This window comes from Bactrocera tryoni, chromosome 2 (assembly GCF_016617805.1).
Source record: "Bactrocera tryoni isolate S06 chromosome 2, CSIRO_BtryS06_freeze2, whole genome shotgun sequence".
Lineage (NCBI taxonomy): Eukaryota > Metazoa > Arthropoda > Insecta > Diptera > Tephritidae > Bactrocera > Bactrocera tryoni.
Genome location: NC_052500.1, coordinates 23,748,436 through 23,771,241, shown reverse-complemented (window position 1 = coordinate 23,771,241; position 22,806 = coordinate 23,748,436). Strand labels below are relative to the sequence as shown.

Genomic DNA, 22,806 nt, shown 5'->3' with positions numbered 1-22,806 from the left:
AAGGCGTTTGTGGCAGTGGTAAATCAAATTGGAATTTGTTACATTTAAGAGTTGATGAAAGTTATTATGGTTATTGTGCAGGGATTCCTGCTTCTTCGGCGTAAGTGGTTCAGGAAATAGACCACAGTAGTTAGTAAAGCCACGCGCTGACATTTCGGCGTTCTACACCATACAACAGATCGGTTAAAGTCAGAACTAATGAGTAAAGCACCAGAAGTACTCGTAAGATCTCTGCCATGATGTCAGCGGAAGAGAGAGAAGATGAAATGTAGTGAAATTGTCGAACTTTTATGGAAAATGTAGACAAAGCCAGTAACCCTTCTTGCATTCACCCAACTTAGGTATTCATCTGCCATACAGGCTCTAAAGAAAGATAAGAAACTGTTTTAATCTCTATATAACCAATAGGGTCTCATGCGACAGTCTCCGACTTAAAACTCAAGGACTCCTCGGGCTATGTATTTGTTTCACGTCTCCACTTTCCAGCGAATGGCAGTTCCCGTATCAAGACACAGGTACTACGTTGGCTATGTAAATGTTAAGTTACTCAAAGTCAGACATTCTCCGCTACTTTTAAAAACTGACAAAAGTTACGTAAAATTGGAAGAAAGGATATTTTAGTAATTTGTAGACGAGAGGGTCTTTACTTCTTCACGACCTATTGGCAACTTTAGAAACGTACAAAAATCCTCCTTCGAATCAATGTTGATTCAGGTTTTAACGTCCAATTTCTGACGTTCCCCCGAATACGAAACTGAAGAAATCTTCTTTAGTATGATATTTCAAGGATGGAAAATAAATCATAATATAATTCCTATTATATATCCTATTATAGATCCTATTATCTGCTTTAATATTGAAATTATTCCAAGCTTATCTAATTTAAATTACTTAGGAATAACCTATTACTTTACCTACTTTACTGGAACTGTAAAGCCGATGAGCGATTAACGCGGCGCACCCATATCCCGCTCACATCGGAGTCCGAAAGAGTTGCATCTCGGTTGGCGCCTTGAGTTCTAGCACTGGATCTATGAACTTAGCTTGCGTTTAGCAGCACTGGGAGATCTTTCTGACCTAGAGTAGAACGGAGGAAATCTTCTGAACTACTTGCACTTTACAAAGTTCATCTTGCCTCATCATCTTTTGTTCCAACACTAGATCTATGGACTTAGTTTGCGCTTAGCAGGTCTTGGTCGGCGACTAGCTACTGTACGAATGCGAGATCTTTCTGTCCTAGAGTAGAGGACAGAAGATCTTCTCACTTATTTGCTCTTTACAAAGTTCATCTTGCCGCAATCGTAGATATTTTTACTGGACGCTGTCCAATAGGCATTCATGCGGCAAGATTTTTGCGGACGCTAGTTGTCAAAGTTGTATGAAAGAGGGTGAGGTGGAACAACCAGACACTTTTTCCTACATTGTCCAGCTGATGCAAGACTGAGTCTGAGACTGCTCGGCAGTCTTACCTACGACGAACTAGGAGGCATAGCCGAAACTGACCTTAGCCACATCAAAAAATTTGTGTTAGGCTCAAAGCGCTTTGACAATTTGTATGGGACTTATGATCTAATATACATATGTATAGGAGCTTTAGGTAACACAACCGACCGGCGTATGAAGCTGTACAAGTGAGATCGTTTTGAGGATCGACCTCATAATGTAACCTAATCTACTAGTTAAGTTAATCATTTCTTTTTAATCGGTTTTATCGCCTGGGAAAGGTCCAAATGGGCTGGTAATTTTTAAGGTTTTATGCATAACCTAATTTGTATTACTTACATACATTACAAAATCTTCAGTTGAAATATTTCTTGTTCAACAAGAGAAATCGTGTGTGTAACCAAATAAAAAGCGTACCTCGCGTGCGTAGGGGAATTTGCCGTAACAAAATTAGGATTACACAGAGAATACGTTTCACTTTTGGACCTTAACTCTCTTCTTTTCTTCTTATTTTTCCTCTTTATTGATGTAGACACCGCTTACGTGGTTATAGCCGAGTTTACAACAGAAAGGTTGCTATGCCCCTTATTGGCAGTGATTTTTTTTTTTTATAGCGGGTCCCAAACTCAGCGCATAACCCTGGGGAGGGATGTTTCGCTTTCTCACTTTAGCTCGCATTCATCCAGATGTTTTGTAGCTAGCCAGAGGATACCTGGTCTAAGACCGGAAGTCGTGAACTGCTTGAACCATATGTAAAAGAATAATTTCTGGCCACTACCAAGTGAATGGAGCCACGCCTTTTCCTCTATTATTACTCTACTGAACAACAAACTGAACTCCGGAGCCAAATGACAACAACTTCAATACATATAAAAATCGTTTTCATAATGACAGAAAATGACAACAAAGCAATGTTGATTTGTTTGGAAATGTTTTTCTCGGAAACAATCGGAGCCGTTTGAAATTTTTGTGAGCTAAACGAAGCGAATTGAGCTGTGGCGTGAGCACCTCTGATCTAAACAGGCTTACGAATTTTAAAAAAATGAATTTAGAACAAAATAGTCTTGAAATAAGATTTTTGGTAGTAATGCGACAATAGCGCCATCTAGCGTGATTAAGTATCTTTACATTTTCATCAAAATGAACTTAGCGATTCAGGAATCTATAAAGTTGAAATCTGATTAAATTTAATCCAGACTGGTTCTTTTAAAGGCAAAAAGCATGATGGTCCTGAAGTCGACGAAAACTTGCTTCTTGTGTACCGTCCAATCACCTTTGTTAATGAAGATGACACCGAAAAAGTTAAAGAAATAGCGCTTGAAATCGTTGTATTGACATTGGAGAGATACTAGAGCATCTCTAGATATCTTATGGATCGTCTAACTATTTTGGTTAATGTTTCGGATATGAAGCGTTTTTTTATTTCGCAAAAACGACGTCGATAGAGACCACAAAAGAGCGCTGGGAACCCTATATATATCAAACGCATCTTTACTGCTGGCGAGACGCGGTCCTGTGGTGAAGTGTATGGAAAATTGGATTAAACTTTGGTGCCTATATTGACTCAGAGCCCGTTTTAAAGGTGATCCTGATTTAAACAAGCTCACGTATATTCAAAAATGAACTTCGAATGCACCCTGTGCAGTACACATGGAATACAATTAATAATTTTTTGATGATAAAGTCATGTTTTTATTTTAATTACCAGATCAGTTCAATGAATTCCTCCTTATAACTATTATAGAGGACCAATGCTTTTCTGGTTTTCCGTACATAATATATAAAGAGTTATCCGTGTAATAAAAAGCTATCATATGTATATTTCTATATATATATGCATACATCTCTTGATTACTCTGACATACGTTGTCCAAATATTTTACAATATTGTTGACTTTAAGTGATAAGGAAGTCATTTGACCCATATTTTGATGTGGTCAACCGCTTTCTACTTTGCACTTATGCATACACATACACTTATATACTAATAAATGCATGTTTCCATGATGTCTGTCATATCGCATGTTTCTCTTATGTAACTTTGTTTGTTGTTGTTCTTTATTTGATGTTTATGCATTTTGCTTCTTTCAAAATTTTGTAGCACGTGCCAGCATACCACTTTTTAAGGGAATCATGCACGCATAAAATTGCATTGCCAACTTCACTACTTAACTGTATCCATACTGGTGCGAAATAGATGCAAAAGGGATGAGTCAACGAAATTTAAAATTAAATCTTTTAAGTAGCGAACTTAAAAAAAATACAAAAGTTATTGATATTTTCAAATTGAATGAAAAACGTTTATTGCAGAAAGAACACAATTAACCCTTAGAAGATATAAACATAGCTTCTACTAATGTCTAAGACATTTCACATCTTCTTCTTAGCTTTTGAGCTCTCACAAACAGCACTGCTTTTCTGCAGGCTGTCAAATTTAAAATAGGGTTGTCAACGTCTCGTGTTATTTTGTACACAAACATGCTTGCATGTGTCTGTATGTCTGTGTGTATATACTTGTAGTTGTGCATTGTACATTGTGCAACAGTCGAGTGCACTTTGCCATGTAAGTCATATGCTTGTCAAACGTCACCAATAAGAGGCGCATGGTTTTGTGTGAAAGCATTTGTTTGCTTATAATACATACTTACATATACCGCATACACTTATGAATAAAAGTATTCGTCATTTTGTTTCTAAAGTGTTTGAGGTCTTTGTGGAGGCTCAACAATTTTTATACCCACCCAATAAACGGCAGGGTAAGCTTACTTTGCTCAGTGGTTAGGTATATATAAACCTTTATAATCTAGGGAACGTGGATGCCACAGTAAAATTGTATATATGAAGATAGATGTAGTATAGTGATGAGTTTATTACCTGATCAAATATGACCCAGATTGGCAAAAAAAAGAACTTCGTCTTTATAGATTTTACTACAAATCTGTCTTATCGTCGTCAAAATTGGCTTCCAAGCCAATATATGCTTACCAAAGTTTAATCCAATTTTCCATACACTTCACCACGAGACCGCGCCTCGTCACTAGTAATGTTACTTTTGATGAATGTAGAGTTCCCAACTCAATTTTGTGATCGCTATCGACGTCGTTTTTGCAAAATAAAAAAACAAACGCTTCATACCCAAAGGATTAACCAAAATGCTTAGAAATTCTCTATTATCTCTCCGCTATCAATGCGACGATTTCCAAGAGCTACTATATTTCTTAAACTTTTTCGGTACTATGTTCATCAAAAAAGGTGGTCGGACGGCACACAGGAAGCACCATGTTTTCATTGACTTCACTACCATCACGTAATACTTCGCCTTTAAACGCACCAGACCGGCTCAAATTTAATCAGATTTTATACTAAAGTCTTGAATCACTCAGGAAGTGTATCTCCAAATAAATTGAAGCCTGCTAGATGGCGCTAGTGTCGGATTACTACCAAAAATCGTATTTAAAGATCATTTTATTCTAATACGAAATCTAAATCTAAGCAAAAAAATCTCTCTATATGGAACCTGAGTCATGTATTCGCCAAAAATATTATTTATGACCCGACATTGTTCAGTTGGTCGCTACTACCAAAAATCGTATTTCTGGAGCAGTTTTTTCTAGTTCGAAGTCTTAATTGGAAGGAGAAATCAATGAATACAAATTTCTCTAGATGAAACCTGAATCGTGTTGTCGCGAAATATTTTATTTATCATCCGATATTGTTCGGCTAGTCGCTACACCCAAAAATCGTATTTCAACACTATTTTATTTTCACTAAAATCCAAATAAGAAGAGTAAATCTGCAAAAACAAATCTACAGATGAAACTTGAAGCAAGTTATTGCCAAAACTAGTAATCAACAAAATGCTGAACAAAGTGGGACTACCTAAAGCAACATACAATGTTCGTATAGAAATCCACTCAGGTCCTTTTGTAAACTTTTTTGATAGAAGATATCTTCTTTTGGGTTAAAAATCGAAATTGTTTTTCCTTTTTATAGGCGAAAAATGCCACTAATGTATGAGATATATATATAAATAATGATGGAGTAAGAATTTTGCCCAAGATTCCAAGATTTGAGAGGATGATTTCAAATATAGTACAGATACTGACTAACAATCGTACTATATACTCCGTCAACAGACCTTAAGCTCCCAAACTACAAAATCTGAGAACTGAAGAGAGATCGATATGGTTAACAGTCAGTCAGTCCGTCAACAGACTTTGAGCTCCCAATCTACTAAATCCGAGAACTGAAGAGAGATCGATATGATTAAGAACTCAGATCATTCCATACTCCGTCAATAAACCTTGAACTCCCAACCTACTAAATCCGATAACTGAAGAGAGATCGATATGATTAAGAACTCAGATCATTCCATACTCCGTCAACAGACTTTGAGCTCCCAACCTACAAAATCTGAGAACTGAAGAGAGATCGATATGGTTAACAGTCAGTCAGTCCGTCAACAGACTTTGAGCACCCAACCTACTAAATCCGAGAACTGAAGAAAGATCGGTATGATTAAGAACTCAGATCATTCCATCCTCCGTCAACAGAATTTCAACAGATTACGAAATCGGAGAACTAAAAAGAGATCGATATGGTTAACAGAAGAGAGATCGATATGGTTAAGAGTCAGTCAGTCCGTCAACAGACTTTGAGCTCCTAACCTACAAAATCCGAGAACTAAATAGAGATCGGTATGGTTAAAAGCTCAGATCATTCCATATGTGCTTACTTTTTTTACGGAAATTTACTAAAACTATTTTTAAGTTTTCTATAAAAGAAAAGGCACAAAAATGACGGGGTTTCTTATTGGAATTAATGACTTATTGCGCGCTCCGGATTAAGGTCACACTTTTTGTCCTGAGAACTGTTTTGTTATGAGAAATAAAGTAACTTTCTAGAGACGAGGCTGTTAGAGAACACCTCCAATAAAGTTACTGTCCTAGAAAACCCTTATGCTTAAGTAACTGTCTTAGTACACAATTAGTATCAAGTTTTTATCGTATCCTAAGTGAAATTTCGTATCTAGCTATGGACCTTTGAAGAGAACCCCTCAAAATCTTAACGGCATTTGTTGTACTGGGTAGCGAAAGCAATTTCGCTCCTTACACAGAGCTAAATGTAATATAAGGTCTTCCGCGTTGGCACATTAAGCGCTCCGTTATACACATACATACACATATCATCTACACATGTACACATAATGTTTATGTGTTTAAAATGAGTTTTTATTATTTCAACATAAAAAGTTCATTTTTCTGTTTTATGTATCCTTTTTACTTGGCGCTGTAGTAATGCACCATATGTATCATGCACATTTATGTATGCTTATATATAAGCATACATTTGTATGTGTATATACGGACTTTAAAGTATATGAAGCTTGTACCTATAAAAACATGACATAACTTTGCTTTGTACGTAGAGGCAAAGGAAAATGTAGCCAGCAACAAATATTCTAAAAGTCCCGACCTGTTTATTAGCTTTACAGGTGCGGGTATACATATGTATGTATGTACACGAACATAGTACAATGGTGTCTAGAAAACTCTAAGGGAGAAAGTGGCTTAGATAAATCAGCTAAAGTTATTATTTGTTAAAATGCCTACTATTAATGGATTTCTGCAGTTAGAGGCAAACAGGAAGGCTTAAACTCAGCTGGGTCTTGTTATGAGATACACTAAAACATTACACAAATAAGTAAGGAGGAGATAACTTCGTCCACGATCATATGTACCAGGCTTTCCCAACGTGCTATGATTTCTAGTGTGGTTTCGGCCTGTATTTTTTTTATTTTTATTATATTCAGTAATGTTTACAATTTCATCATGGAAAGATATAAACAAGAACAACGTTTACAAATTATTCAATTTTATTATCAAAATAATCGTTCTCTAATTTAATCTTTTCGTGCGCTTTTGCTGTTTTATGGTCGTAATCATCGTCCACCTGTGCTCGCTATTCGTGGAATTGTTGAAAATTTCGAGCGTACATTTTCTGTACATAATATTCAAGTGCCAAAAAGATAAAGAACGCCTCGAAGTAACGAAAATGTTGCTGGCGTTCAGGCAAGTGTTGCTGAAGACCGCAATTTGTCGATTCCATGAAAATTGGTACTGTCTCAAACCATAACTTGGAGGATTTTGAGAAAAGATTTGGTCTTGCAATCGTATAAAATTGTGCTCTTGCAAGAACTGCAGCCATTGGGCCACCGTAAACGTCATTGGGTGATTTTGCCTTGGAACAACTTGAAAGTGATAACGATTTCTTTTAAGCAAATCATCTTCTGCGATGAGGCTCACTTTCGCCGGTGCGAAGAAAATCCACAAATTATTCATGAACAACCATAACATTCACCTAAATTGACAGTTTGGTATAGTTTTTGGTGTGGTGGACGTGCCACACAGCACTTGAAACAACCGAATTATTGCGAGAAAAGTTTGGAGATTTGATTTTTTCAAGAAATTGTAACATGGTCTCAAAGAAGTTGTGATTTAACACCATTAGGCTCCTTCTTGTTTGGTTATTTGATCTTTAGCATATATCAATATTGCAAGTGCTATTCTTCACATACGACTTTATTTAGTAGAAAAAGTACTCGAAAATTGTGTTGATCGAATTCGTTCCGGTAAAAGAAGTTGAGAGGACATTTGAATACTGTTATATGCATTCAGAACGTAGTTACATCAATTTTACTACACATTAAGAAAAAATAATTTAATTTTCCTTAACAATTACTGTTTTTTTTAAGAAATAATATCAGTCTTATTGGAAAATCCTGTATTATACTTCCATGCGAATCCACTAAATATAGTTCAATAATGAAGACATATTGTTTTACTGTGCAACGTCCCGTTTTCCTTAGCCTAAACTGTCATGTGTCGATTTGGTTTTTTATGGTTGTCAACGCTTTACAACATAAATGGTGGCAAATTTAACTCTTGTTTTAATTTTGAGCTACCCTTCATTTACATTATAGCAGTTAATATAAAAAGCCAGCCACTAACGCCGCGAAACTATTTCGGCCATTATTTTTATTCTCATCTTTATATATATAAATCTTCTGACCGTGTGTTTGTAGTTGAACTGCTCCTAAACGGCTGGACCGATTTTGATGAAATTTTTTGTGTGTATTCAAGGAGATTCGAGAATGGTTTAGACTCACAATTTGGTCCACTTGAAAATGTTTTTTAAATTAATTTTTCATTTGTAATTAATTGCTAATTTTGGAATGTTTTACATTGGAACGTGCAATAAACAAAACGATGCCAAAGTAAAAGGCGACATCTGTAGACCAGTCTTCATAACGTGCACAGAGTTGTTCGTTCTTAAGTAATAAATTGGGTGTTTCAATACATCTATGGGTAGCTATAACATTTTTTTCATACCCTAACTATTGGAGGGGTATCTTGACAGGCAATTTAAAATTGCAAAAGATCTGGCATAAAAAAATAACGGCATAACTGAAGTGTTGATAAAAAGGTCTATTAATGTTTGAGATATACAGAAATCTTTTCGTATTCGCATTGCAAGACTGATGCCATAACGTTGCCAGCCGATTTTTTTGACTTTCCACGCTTGAGAACCGTTTCTTAATATGCAGTCCACTAAGCTGACAATCGATTGATTTCACTGATGCACAGCCCAAATTCAATAGTATTTTTACCCCAAAAACCAATTCTTTCTTAACGCACGAAATGCTTTTTGATTCATTTTTGTTGCTTCACCAAAAATGCGATTATTCCTTAACTAATACTTATAAACTAACTAATAGAAATCATATAGATGGTATTAGTAGTACTACCTATGTATCAGCCACAGTAAAACATGGGCGGGTCCTCTAGTATGGAATAAATTTAAAAGCGCGTTGTTATAAAAGACCATAAAATTGTGCAACCACATGAATTGAATGAAATCTGACGACAAGTATGAGACATATGACAAGTATAAGTATTATTTATATATAAAATTGCTTCAAATTATTTTTTCGAATGTACTTAAACAATGTGAAATTAAAGCAAACAGCCGTCCCTTTCTCGCCCCCTATGCATCACATATAATTATTTCAGTCTTACCACTTGACTCCAAACCGTGCAGGCTCGTTTGCAATAGAATATTTTTTTCCAAAAGAAAGCAATCTACAACCTTGGAAAAGTGATACTCTAACACATCGCTGAACAAACAAGGTCTACCATATAGTACACCATGTCGTATGAGCAACACAAAACTACATTCACTTGTAGTTATGAATGCTGTGTACATTTCTTGTATAAATTGAACTGCGTATAACTTTTAAAATAATATTTTTATGAGAAAAATCATTAAAACCTCGTTTGTAGGGCGGAAAAATTTGTATTGGAATATCATTTTTCAAGGTATTATGTGCACCTCTTTAAAGAAAAATATCAAAAAATCCCATGTTGTAGACATGGAAAATGTAAAATGATTTACATAGGTACGGCTGAATTGGAGATAAAGGGCCTCTTCATGCTGGACCCTTAATTAAAAAAAAAACTGAAAGTTTTGGCGGCGTTAGCGAAACACAATCCACTTCAGAAATAAGGAACACACTAATATATGTAGGTATGTATGTATATATGATGATTGTCTTTCAGTAATGAATTTATAAAACCTATGCATATGCATACATATATATTTCAGTATATACATATATAGATTGGAATACAAACAAAATCACTATAAAAGTTTTTAACTGTTACACTTTGACAACCACTGTTTGTTGTTGTTGTGTATCCGCATATGTAAATGCCGGCTTAAGTGCGTTCTTCGATACATAAAATATACAAAGCGGCAAACATTACATGATGCACACATACACATTAATGGTACGAGGAAAAGTGACACAAACCATATATGTGTGTTTGTAAGTGTGTACAACAAAAAAAATGTATGCATGTATAAGTACCAAAGTGAGTAGGTAAAAAAATGAGCGAACGCAGCGCTTTTACCACTTCAAAATAACCACCAACTTTACAACTAATGCCCCCAATATATGTATAACGGTATAAAAATCACGGCGACATGTTTGTGTGTTCTTGGGATGACGGGTGTGCATTTTTTAGCAATAACCTCAACACTTCGATTTGCATTTTGTCAAACGACAAACGTTTGGATACTAAACAGTTTTATGGTTTTTGATCCGAATTAGCAATTCAATTTTATTTCGAAACTAATGCGGATTGCGGCACTTTAATAAGTTTATCAATGTGTCACAAGCCAAAAATAGTTTAAGATTTAAGAGCGTATTTTTCATTGAAGGACTTACAGTTTTTTTATCTATGTAAAATACTTTATTTAGTTCGAAAATGTGGAAACTGCTTTGATCGCTGTTAAGAGAAATATTAGGAAAATCTGACAAAATCTAATATCTAAGAGAAAGTGAAATGGAAAATGTATGACGTATGACTAATATCGTAGCAATTGAGGCGAATTTACTTCTCAGTGTTCAGTTATCTTCTATCTTGGAACCAGCATTAACACCAACAACAGCATCAGCCTCTAAATCCAACGCAGAATAACTTTTGCTCACAGCTGCTACTTCGGACGAATAGGCAATTGAGGAGTAAAGTCCTCTCTCGACGAACAAAGACCATATTCCAGAAGCCACTAATCATCTCCGTCCTGCTATATGATACAGAGGCATGGACGATGGCATCAGCTGATGAATCGGCGTTAGGAGGAAAGGTTCTGCGGAAGACTTATGGTCCTTTGCGCATTGATGGAACGATGAGCAGTACGAGAAATACGATGACTTCGACATAGTTCAGCGAATTGAGAGACAGTGGCTAAGCTCGCTAAGTCTTGTGGTCCGAATGGATGAAAACACTCCTGCTTTGAGGGTATCGATGCAGTACCCGCGGGGCAAGCAGAGGAAGAGGAAGATCCTTTCTCCACTCCGTTGGAAAGATCAGATAGAAAAGGACCTGACTACACTTGGAATCTCTAATTGCAGAAAAACAGCGAAAAGGTAGACCAATTGCAGCGCGTATGCGGTGTATACGGCAATTAAGAAGATCTTCACTCAGTCTGACATTTTAGATATTTGGATTGAGATTTTACTGAAAGCGTGAAGTCTCTTCGCCTAGTGCGTGCCTTCATCAATAAAATTATAGTCTTAGTCCTTGAGTTGGAAAACAGACTAGTAGCAGTGTAATCAGTTCAAATGTGGTCGCAGGTCCTTTTTTTATGAGTATGATTCCTCGAAAACCACAAGACTCTCAGACAGTTGATTAGATATACTACATGAAGTATTGGGTATGAAAAAGCTATTACAGTGATGGCTGCGCCGTGAGACCACTTCGTAGTCATATTTGACACTATTTATGAACAATCCTTTCTATGTCATTTAGTGATCGCCGACGAAACATGGATCCACTAGCACACATCACACAAAAGGCACTGCTTAAGAACAATCCTAAAAAGTTTCTACGTCGTTTCCTGACCGCCGAGTAGTAATGGTTACACCTGTACTAGTTACCATGAAATATTTAATATAAAAGAAAAGACTTAACCCAGCGAACCAGCTCCGCAAAAAGCGAAGACTGTCTTATCGTCTGGAAAGGTGTTAGCTTTTCTGGGGTTCACAAAGTCTACATCGATTAGCTGGAGAAATGCAGAAGGCTTACAAGGCATGACCATTTCGAATTATTGCATCGAATTGCTTTGAACAATGGTCCTATTTTATGTACAAAAAAGTGATCATCCAGCATGATAATGCGGCTACTCTTTCCAATTTTTTTGAATTTGACTGCACAATGTTGCCACATTCTCCGTTTTCACCAGATTTAGTGCGTATGATTTCTTTTATGCTTCCAAATATGATTAAAAAATCCTTCCAACAAGGGTATTTTTCATACGGCTTAAAGACATTGGAGCATTGTTGGGTCAGATATATCGAAGTAAGACTTTTTGCAACAATTGTGGTCGTATGCCAGCAATAACACACCGAATATTCTCAATCAAAACCGTCAAACGTCTCGGGTTAATCTGCGTAGCCAAGCGACTTCACACAACCCCACCAAAAAAGAGTTGTGTTGTTATCATTGAGGGTGTTTTTTAACGTGGCGGGTCCCAGTGCACAAGCCTGGGGAAGCATGTTTCGCCTTCTCACTTTATCTCGCTTTTAAACGGATGTGTTTTTGGCTACCCAGAGGATACTTGGTCTAAGACCGGAAGTCATGAGCTGCTTGAGACCTGCATAAAATAATCGCTTCTGGCCAATCCCAAGTGAATGGCGCTCAGAGAACTTTCCTCAAAAGTTTCCTTCGACAAAATGATTGTTTTGTTTGCAGTATGGCATGTAGTGTTGTCTAGTTTGAATCAGAGGTCATCCGCATCAACATCATACAATTGAAAAAATTCAGAAAAAGTTATGGTTTTTGCATTGTTCCGGAGTAGGTCTGTTCAATATAAAATGGCAAACAAAACTAAGTATAAATCAAGTAACAGTTCTCAAAATGACCAACTCCGAAAATACCTGACCTCGTTGAAAACCAGGCGTTTAAAAAAAATAGTATAGTAATAAGTACTATCTTTCATTTACTTTAAAATCTTCGCTCATAATATTTTCAGTAATAGTCACTTGCTTAAATTCTAATATACCCGTAGAAGAGGCACAAACTAGTCCATAAGCATTTGTAAATATTACATGAACCCTGAATTCATATTGCAATTTTCATTAAATAAGAAACTTCACTGCAACTACATGAAGCTATATGGCATCAGGTACACTACGGCTCTTGAATGAGTTGTAAATTATCACATTCTCATAATTTTAGTATGCACAAGCGCAACAAATTAATTTCCCTTGTGTGTAAAGTGTTAAGGGGTTAGTGAGAGTAAATTTCAACTCTAAAGCCGTAAAGTAGAAAGGTTGACAACGGTGATAAAATAATAACTTTATTTCGTGTAGTAGAAGTACGAAGATGCTGAGGAATTTATAATTGAACGGTTATGAATTCTTAATTATAATTTTTAGGTGAAGAGTCTTTGCTCAGCAATGTATGTATGTATGTATAATATGAAGCTAACACCTTGACAAATTTTTTGATGTGCTTCTTTACCAATTACTGCTATGCTTCTTAATGAGATATGAAGCTGACAAAATACATTAAAATTATTTAATATGTGCAGGAAAGGGAAAATAGTGTAAGAAACCCTTTTTTTGTAGAATTTTTAGTTTTGTTTTGGAAGTATCATGTTCAATCTTAAAACAAGAAAAAACGTTAACTTCGGCTGCACCGAAGCCAATATACGCTTCACCGGTGCATTTCCTTTAGTAACTATATTTTCAGTTTATATGGAAGCTATATGCTATAGTTAACCGATGTGAACAATTTTTTCGGAGATTACATTGTTGCTTCAAAAAAATAATGCATACTATATTTCGTGAATATATCTTGACAAATGTAAAAGTTTTCCTTACAAGAACTTTTTTCCATCGTTCAGTTTGTATGGCAGCTATATGCTATAGTAAGCTGATCTGATCAATTTCTTCGAAGATTACATTGTTTTGGAAAATAATGTACAGCATATTTCGTGAATGTATCTTGTCAAATGCAAAAGTTTTCCATACAAGAACTTTTTTCCGATCGTTAAGTTTGTATGGCAGCTATATGCTATAGTAAGCCGATCTGAACAATTTCTTCGGAGATTACATTGTTGCCTTAGAAAATAATCTGTGCCAACTTTTGTAGATAAGTCTTGTCAAATGCGAAAGTTTTCCATACACACCCTTGATTCCGATCGTTCAGTTTGTATGGAAGCTATATGCTATAGTTAACCGATCTGATCAATTTCTTCGGAGATTACATTAGTATCTTAGAAAATAACCTGTGCCAACTTTCGTGAAGATACATTGTCAAATGTGAAAGTTTTCCATACAAGCATTTGATTCCGATCGTTCAGTTTGTATGGCAGCCATATGTTATAGTGGTCCGATATCGGCAGTTCCGACAAATGAGCAGCTTCTTGAAGAGAAAATGACGTTTGCAAAATTTCAAAACGATATCTTAAAAACTGATGGACTAGTTCATATATAGTATACAGACGGACGGACGGACGGACAGATATGGCTTAATCGACTCAGCTCAACATACTGATCATTTATATATATACTTTATAGGGTCTCCGACGCTTTTTTCTGGGTGTTACAAACTTCGTGACAAACTTAATATACACTTTTCAGGGTATAATAATTAGGTCTATATTGACACTTAAACCGACATACATTAGATACTTTGCCGAACTTGTCCTCCGGTTTTAGGCTAAAATAACTACAAGTGTAAACGGTCTGTAAACATCTGATATATTTTTTTAGAAGCGTTCTTATGACATAAAACATGCCATTGACGTGTGATTTGCGTAAATTTTGTTTTATTTTTTTGTTGGAAGTGGGAAGCAGGGAAGAGGTAGTACGCACCTTAAACTACTTCACGCCGGCATTAACAAAATATTGAATAATGCAGGCAACATAATGAAACTGAGTGGGTATACTTCACTGAGAGGCTGTGTCTGAGTTCGGTGAGTACCTTATCAGCTACCGAATATATCCTTAATAATGATTTTATTACTCTAAGTCAACATGTTTCATGAATGTGGAAATGATGTCATTTAGAGGTTCATAGTTTAAAGAATAACATGTCTTGTGTTTGAGTCATATTAATTCGGAAATTGTATGAAATTTAAATTTTAAACAATCCAATTATACACCACTCATTTCTTAAAAGGTTCTATCACGCTAATAGCGTCTGAGAGATGGTTTCTTATTTATCAATCGTTCTGATTTCTCGGCGTAGAATGTCGACTTGACGCATCTCCTATAAATAGTCGGTTAGCATAGTCAAATCCGATAATATTGCTGACAAATTTAGAGTGCCATTTCTTCATATGAAAATGTTCTTTAAAAGTTTCTCCAAAATATGCGGAACTTTGATTGCAAGCCTAGCTATATCTTCAGTTTTAACGGGTGATCCAAGGAGATGTACTTTTTTCAATAACTTTTTCTGACAGATCACTCATGACTCGTGTCAAGCTGTCTTGTTATTTTTATTGAGTATTGTTTGGCATTTTATCATTGAAGGCTTACGCCTGAATAAGGTTTCCAAATCGTTCAACTTGATTACGAACATTACCGTTCTGTAAGTATTAGAAAAAGTGTTTTCGTATTTCGTCAATAGATGTCGTTGCAGTCGTATATCTCCAGTGCAACAATTCACATTATGTCATACCATATTGGAAAGGAAAGATTAATCTTCATTTAACCAAAAAAAAATTTTAATTTAGGGAAGATGAAAAAAAGTTGTAGCTGTTCAAAAATTAGTGAAAATAATGAAGAAATTCACTATATTTTGAAATTTTTGCATAAAAAAGGGAAGAATGCCACGCAAGCCACCAATGAAATTTTTAAGGATTACGGGAACGATGCTGTGCCCGATCGTGTAGCCCAACAATGTGCATATTTGTATATTTCTTTATTATTATAAATATAAAAAAATAAGTTCGAATTTGATTAGAAATATGAAAAGACTTTTTCGACTATCCAATATTTCGCGAGCTTCGCTCAACTTATGGCCAACATATCAGCCTACTGAGTGTACTATTCGCCATAGCAACACCCCTTTTGGGATACAGCATTCATTATTGGATAATATTCGACCGAATAGACTACGTCCAGCACGCAGTGATGAAAATATGGCAGCCGTAGCAGAGAGTGTACGGAAATAGCGTGCAGAGTCGATTCGGCACCGTTCGCAGCAACACGGCCTGACGTATGGAAGGACTTGGCGCATTTTACGTCGGAATACTAAATTGGAAGCGTACAAAATACAGCTTGTTCAGTTCTTGCCGCTCGACCCTTCCAAGCGACATCGCTTCGCTCTATGGGCTCCAAGTTCCAAGAAGATCCGAAGTTTTCGAGCCAATTTTATTCAGCGATGATGTCCATTTCTGGCTTAATGGTTATGTAAAATTGCCGCGTTTGGGACGGAGAGCAACCTGAAGAGTTTCCAGAGCTGCCATTTCATCCAGAAAAAAACACTGTTTGGTGTTTTTTGTCTGCCGGTGGAATCATCAGTACATATTTCTTCAAAAATGATACCGTTGGGTACGTAACAGTCAAAGGCGACCGTTATCGCGACATTATAACCAACTATTTGTTGACTGAAATTGACCCTCGTGGATCTCGGCGACATTTGGTTTACTTGAACGAGTCATCGGAAATTGGACTCAACGGATGGGTCATCTGAGATAATCTTAAAAAAATAATGCCAAAGAATGTTCTATCAAATAATAATAAATTTTCATTCCTCATTAAATTTAAAGTGTCTGTGTTTTTTCTTTAAAAATGTAGGGAAGCTCGAAATAGATCACTCTTTATAAAAGTATTGATCAACAGCAACTTTGTAATACAAACCACAACATAAAATCACTTTCTCTGGATGGAAAGCAGTCTGTAGAGTCTTCGGAAATTTCTCCACAGTAATAAATTTTTGAGGGTTGAAAACTGTTTAAAAATTTTAAAAATTGAAAAAGTTAAGTTTGCCTACATAAATTTGTTTTTGCACAACAAAAACAGTATAGCAACAATATTACCCTCCACCCTTTGTACAAAATGGCGGCCATAATTAAATCAACCGTTATGGCTTGTAAAATAACGGCTATGTTAATTAAGTTATCAAATGGTTTGGCGCGTTCAAATTGCTATAAAAGTAAATAAAATTTGCAAACAAATGCAAATGCAAATTAGAAATGAAAGGGCACAAACGAAAGTGCAAGCGCTTGCAACACGCCACACTGCCTGCATGCCACCAACACGCATTCGGCGTCGTTGCAAGCGCCACACCTCAGACGCAACAATAGCAGCATAACCATTGAAGAGGACACCTACGCATCAAATTGGTTTTGCTTGTTTTTGTTTTTGTTGTTCTGCGCCCCTATCTAACGATGACAGATAAATTGGCGAGAAGGGATTACGCGACACAAAAGGGTATTTTAATTGAGTTAAACTCTTCGAAAAGGCACGGAACTTAAACAAACACTTTGTTGCTGGTTAACGGGCACATATTACATACATATAGGGTCTATAACTGCGCTAAAATGTTAAAGTGGCTTAAGTTGATTTTAGATTTTTGTGAGAGCTTGTGACATTTTGTAGAACTTATTTGAGATTGGAGATTATTTTTGGTTTATAATAAAAGCTGCGTGTTGGAATTTATAAGTTACAAAAAAAATTTTAAGATCGGAAAAAAATTTATTAAGAAAATTAAAAAAATTAAAAAAAAAATATTTAAAAAATGTAATTTAAATTTAAAATAAATAATAAAATTTAAAAAAATTAAAAAAAACTTAAAAAAATTTAAAAAAAAATTCCGATCTTAAAAAAAAATTTAAAAAAATTAAATAAAAAATTTAGTATTAAAAAATTGTTAATAAGTATGCTACATTTTTTACTAGCACTCAAACTGCTTAACGCAATTTAAGTCGAGTTAAGCTTTTTTTAACATTTTATTACAGTTATGTATTGCTGCTGCTGTTTAGCTGTCAAAAGAAAAGTTGTGACTTTGAAATTACCTTCTAGTTGAATGTTAAACTATGCTGTGGCTCATCAAAAAACTACATTGACACGCGCTTAGTTGACATATTTTCGCAAGTTATGTTTTTATGTATTTTTTTTGGTATTTCTACGCCGACTGCCATGTCATATTAAGTCAGAGCGAGCATTAGCGCAACATTAAAGTCTGCACTTACGCACATTTGTTGCACGAAAATTTGTTGTATTTTTTTAAATTTATCTTTAGTTGTTGTACTTGTTGTTGTAATTGTTATTTTTTATTCTTGTTGTTATTATTTGTATTTGTTGTTGTTCTTTTTTGTTTTTGTTGTTATTATTTTTGTTGCTGTATTTGTTATTTTTTGTTGCTATTGTTGTAGCATTACCGATTTAACATACACTGATAGGCAATTCCGCACACGCGCGTTTCATTTCTTTTGCTGCTTGCCACATTTTTTCAAGGACTTTGTCACAAAACGGTGTGGACGGTTGACGGAAGATGCCATGGCCATTATATGTACTACACGTACTAGTAGCTGCCATCACTTCATCTTTCTTTTGTTTTGGTTTGTCGGTCACAATTTATGTACGCGATGATTAGGCTAACATGTTTGTGCATGAATATGTGAACCGTTATTACAGCGAATCCGGACAAAAATAACCACTCGACAAATCCCTCATACAAATATCTCTATATATATGCGTCCGTGTGTATGTCTGTGTATGTGTGTATGATATTTAACTGATAGTCAAGAGCATATGCGTTTGCCTTTAGCTCTGCATATAACGGTCACAAGCTCTAATTAGTTTCACTTCAACTGTTTCAGCAGTATTTCCGTACACTTAAATATGTACGTATGTTTGTTTGTAGGCGTGCATGCGTGTGCAGAGTTATATTTAAAAGCATCAAAGCTTAAACTCTAATATACAAAATTAAATTTTCCACATACACTCTCACTGCTGTTGCAAGATAACACCAGAGTTGGCTTTGAAAACGCTGCCGCTTTACTCCGAGCACGTCCAGTTCGCTTCGTTTGCCGTCACAGACTGAAAATTCGTGTACGAGAGCGTCGTTGATGTAGTGTCAAGCGGCGAAGTGCAAGCGAATAGACAGTGAACGAACGAATGTTACGTATACGCCCCGTCCACCAGCAGCAACAGAGTTACGTATACGCAACGGTTGCGCGTGCCGGTTTATCAGTTAGCATAAACTTGCCGCTACTGAAGTATTGTGAAAATCACGAGAGCGAAATGAGAATATTATGGTGTGGTAAATCAAGAAAAAACAAACAAATTTCTGCATATATGTATATAAATATGTGTGTGTGTTTGAGGTTTTAGGTATATTTATTGGAGTTGTACAAATATTGCTAGAAGTATGGCGAAAATGGGAATGTGTGTGTGCATATTTATAAAGGGTGTTTCTTGGGTATGGTGGAATGCTGTTCAAGGTATGACTTAGATACATAAATATGTATGTAATAAGTCATATAAATATGTATCTGTGGTAATATATTAAAAAAGGTCTAAATCGATTTAAGTTGTTTGTCAAAATTTTATTTCTTTCAAGTATTTTTTCGTGTATTGACGTCATATTTCTTCAAAAAAATTTTAAAAAATATTTACTTTTTCTTATTGCAAACCAAAACCTTGTTGTTGCTTCAGTATATTACCGCTTAAATATATCAAAAAACGGCGAGAAATTCAGTATTTTATCGTAAAGTTTGACATTTTTGCTGTAGTACATACTCAGAACGTTTTGCGTTATTTATGTTGTTTACAGTAACTTATCATCTAAACGCGAACCTTTTCGTGCGGTTATTTTTGACAACTTTCGACGTGGGTTAACTCATCAAAAAACAGAGAGTCGAGTAAAGATTAGGCTTCCTTTTATATTTTGGCAATCAGAAAACTCAGAACTTTTGCTTACAGTAACTTAAAATATTCATCTCGATTATGTTTTACAACTTTCGACATGAATTAACTCAGCAAAAAACATGGAGACCAATGAAGATACTAAAGTTGCCTTTTATATGCCGGGATTTGGCAACACTAGCGTGCAAACAGAAAACTCAGGAAATTTTGATAAGCGAGCGCCATTGTTATTGTTTACAGTAACTTAAAATGTTCACCTCGCCCAACTGCAAACATTTTCGAGCCATTATTTTTGACAATTATCGACGTGGATTAACTTATCAAGAGCGCATAGATGAAATTAGTTAAATTTTTGACATTGAAGCTTCAACAAGAGCCAGTCTCTAACGATGGTATTGGAAATTAAAGCGAGGTCGTAGACCACGCCAAGATGAATTTCGGAAAGGTAGTTCAAAATCAGTTTTTGCTCTTCAACCTGAAGGGTTGAAGTCGAGATTGTCTCAATTATCGATTTAATGGACTACTTCAATTTAGTCAGATTTCTAGGTTTTGTTTGGACACCTCTTGCTTGACAAAACCCCACCAAAAAAATTCGCAAAATGGAGTTTCTTGATATTAATTTGTCGCGTTGGAGCTCCGCCTTAACCCGTCTGGCTATGTGCGCAGTTGCTCCGTATTGCAGGAACCAAACGCAATTGAGAGAAATGCGTCTTCGGCGTAGTTTTGGATAAAAAACTCGTTCAACATCTGTAACTGTTTACTACTACATCGTTTCAATCGAAGTCGTAGATCACACCAAGACGAATTTTGGTAAGGTCGTTCAATTATCGTACCGGAGTAATCCACCATAGGGCCTTTAGCACATTTAGTCCACTTTTCGCTACTATTATAAGCGAAAAAAGGCCGCCAAGGCACCATTTGACCAGAATTTTATCATGTTATTTTCATTGGTCCCTCAGTTGTTTTTGATTTCATCAACTTTTTATTTCATAGCAGCAGCTGTAAATGAGTTTAAAATCGTTTAGAGGTGTCTTTTTTGCATTTTTTGAAAAAATGTTAAAAATCAGTTATTATTGCACACGAATTTTTTGTTGAAAATTGTAGCCTGTTTCAAGAAGCCTGCAGCAAGTCTCAAAAGCAAGGTACCAGCAAAACAATAGAGCATCCCTAGTGTACTTGTCGCGCCCTGGCAAGGCAACGCTTCAAACATTTTTTAGTGCGGTCGCAGAATCTATTGAAATTCACGTCAAGCGCTGACATCTGGGAGGATGACTACTTCTTATGAACGGCATTCTATCTGGCATCGCTAAGAACCCAAACTGGTCTATGTGTGGCTTACAAGCCCATCAGACTTATCTAATCTAACTTATGGTATTTTTTTATGTTAATTTATTATAGAATTTGTTGAAAGAAACAAAAGTTGTAAAAGTTAAAAAATAAAGAAACAAAAACTTGGTTTTTTTTTGAAAACTTGGTTATTTGAAAATATGGTTATTCGAAATTTTCACATAAATTTTGAGGTTATGTGAAAAAATTGTCAAGTCTAAAGTTGTATTCGATTTATTTATCAGCCACAGCTTTCATGTTCAAGTCAATTCGGTCTTGGTATGATCGCAAAAACGTGAAACAGATCGCTGTAATTATCGAATGTGTGAGGGGTCCCCTCATCGATACCTGTATTCCCTTTTGTGTGAGGAAGACGGTGCTTTGATTTGTGGAAGTGTATTGTGAGTGCTTTTATGGTGAGTGTGGTGAAATTTGCGTATCAGTGTTGTGAGTCTGAGTCGATGTTGTTTGTTAGCATGGTGTGTATGTTAAGGTCGAGAGAAGAGACTCCTCCATATACTATATACCTATAACGGGTCTCCCATAAATTATTTTTCCTTACATGTTTTTTTTTTAACTTCATTTCCTAATGTGTTTAATCCTACCACTGCTTTTTCACTTATTACCAAATTCAATGTCTTCAGTCCCTGGTATATTACATGAGAAAAATATATATTTGTCTGATTTTTGAAAAGAGAGATCCAAAATTTCACTTGAAATACTTTAATGATTTTTGAAAAATATCTAGGAATCATCACAACTCTATTTCCGGCCTCTATTTCCACATAAACTCAACATAAATTATTTTTGGCTCTCACGATTACTGTTTTTCTATTATTCAACCACCACAAATATTTTCAAAAAATTGATGAAAATCTTAGTAAAACAAAATATATATTTTTAAAGTGCATAAAGGGTATATATTACATAAAAATACATTCATACATACTCATATCCTTTCTATGCTCATCTCAGCAACAAGCTGAGCACCCGAAATGTGTGAGATAAAAACGTGTAACTCCTGCACTCACGCTTTGGCCAGAGAAAATTTGTCATTGTGCATTCGCTCATCTCCACATATTATCATAATGTATACACCTATGTAAATATAAGCATGTATATACGAGCATGTAACTGCATCACACGTATGATATAACCGAAAAGCACCGTGGAGTACAGCGCGGACACCTGTAGTACAACCAAAAGCTTTTAATGGCTACAAGTGGCTTATGCAAGTAGACATTTGTGTATGTATCTAGCCACAGGTATATTAGCTTTTACAGCGTGAATATGAATCGTTTTTACCGTTTGGTGTTTGTCAATAACTGTAACTGCAGCTTTGTTAATTTTATTTATTTTACCCTTCAATACCTTCAATATTTACACTGCTTGTAAGCAGCAAGCTGTAATGACCGGTTAATCGATTTCACTGCCGAAATTTTGGGTATATTTGTGGTAGGGGAAAATATCGAATGATTTTCAGTATGCTTTCTAATAGAAGTCTACATTAATTTCCAAATTTTTCTTATTTTTTATCTTAAGGAAAAAAGATTTTACTAGAATTCGGTGTTTACTTTTTATTCAACTAT

The 22,806-nt window shown here is 35.6% G+C and overlaps 1 protein-coding gene across 1 annotated transcript in view; it reads right to left on the bottom strand.

Moving 5' to 3' along the window:
• LOC120768570 (probable G-protein coupled receptor CG31760) overlaps positions 1–18,303 on the bottom strand; it is a 34,432-nt gene extending 16,129 nt beyond the window's left edge. The window contains exon 1 of the mRNA XM_040095319.1: positions 18,037–18,303. The gene's annotated coding sequence lies outside the window, so the exon portion shown is untranslated. The remainder of the gene's footprint in view (positions 1–18,036) is intronic.
• Positions 18,304–22,806: the final 4,503 nt, after the last annotated feature.